Source organism: Triticum dicoccoides, chromosome 6A (assembly GCF_002162155.2).
Source record: "Triticum dicoccoides isolate Atlit2015 ecotype Zavitan chromosome 6A, WEW_v2.0, whole genome shotgun sequence".
In the NCBI taxonomy this organism is placed as follows: Eukaryota; Viridiplantae; Streptophyta; class Magnoliopsida; order Poales; family Poaceae; genus Triticum; species Triticum dicoccoides.
The window spans coordinates 453,742,399-453,743,583 of record NC_041390.1 but is presented as its reverse complement, the minus strand read 5'-3'; the positions used below and the strand labels follow the sequence as shown (position 1 = coordinate 453,743,583).

At 57.9% G+C, this 1,185-nt stretch overlaps 1 pseudogene; it reads left to right on the top strand.

Annotated features, from left to right (window-relative positions):
- Nucleotides 1–262: 262 nt before the first annotated feature.
- Nucleotides 263–1,185, top strand: part of LOC119317225 — a 17,386-nt pseudogene continuing 16,463 nt past the window's right edge.

Sequence of the window (1,185 nt, the reverse complement as noted above, 5' to 3'; positions counted from 1 at the left end):
GGGGGCGCAGTGGTGGTGGCGCAGAGCGTGCGGAGGAGGACGTCGGCGCGGCGGCTGCTGCGGCGGCGGAGAAGGGAGGCGAGGGCTGCCATTTTCGGGGGTGGAATTGGATCACAGCAAGGTTTGGGGTTTTAGGTTTTGGGCGACAGACAGAGTACTCCAGCACAAGAGGAGTCTGTTTTGGAAATGGCCAGTGTTGGGCCTACTTGGGCCGTACTGTACCAATTTTCTTCGCTAAGCCGAAATCCTAAGCCCAGAACGTATCGACAGTCCAACTCCTATACCATCACCACGTTCTCACCGGCCTTCGCCGTCACTGCGCCGGCGCGGCCACCGGCGAACGCCCTCAACTCGTCGTAGCGCTTAAGCTTCCTCTCCCCCGACCTCAGACTCCCCAGTCCCCATCGTGTGTCGGAACAGATGCGGCTAGAGCCAAAACCCTAACCCCTTGAAACAGCTGCCTCCTACTCGAGCTGCGGGCATGGACGCGCTCATCTCGGCGGCGCTCGAGGAGGTGTGCGCCCGCCTCTCCTACGGAATCCCCGTAACCGACCTCTGGCCGGCGCTACGCGGGGCGCTCGAGGCGGCCGGCCTCCCGCTCAGCCCCGCCGTCAAGCGCGTCCTGTGGGCTCGCCTTCTCGCGCTCCCCGTCATCAGCCTCGTGGTGGGCGACGGGGATGGATCGCCCGTCGCGCCCGGCGACCCGGCGGAGAAGGACGTGGGGGAGGCAGAGCGGCGGGGCGTGCGGCTGGTGTCGAGCGCGCCGCTCAGGGACAACTTCCTTGGGATGTATGGCCACAGGTTCGCTAAATCGGAGCTCTGAGTGCCGTCCAGAAGGCCGCGCTAGAGCTTGTCGGGGCAAGCAGGTGCGCTCCGATGTACATTTGAGCAAAGTATCATATTGGTTGCTTACATCTCCCCTTTGTTTTCTATTAATCTGTGCCGAATTTCTGGCCCCCTTAATTTTTGTACATTTATGCCGACTTACCTGTGATCTTGTAATTCTTTGGGCTTAGGAGCTTCTGAATATTGAGTCAGTTATTTTACAATGCCTCCGTGATTATTTTAGTTATGAAGATTGGAGAATGTTCCCTATTCGGTGTACATATGAACCTCATTCTGGGATGTTTTCATGTGTGTGCTATAGAATTATTTTTGTCCGGCGGGAAATTATTCGATTTTACT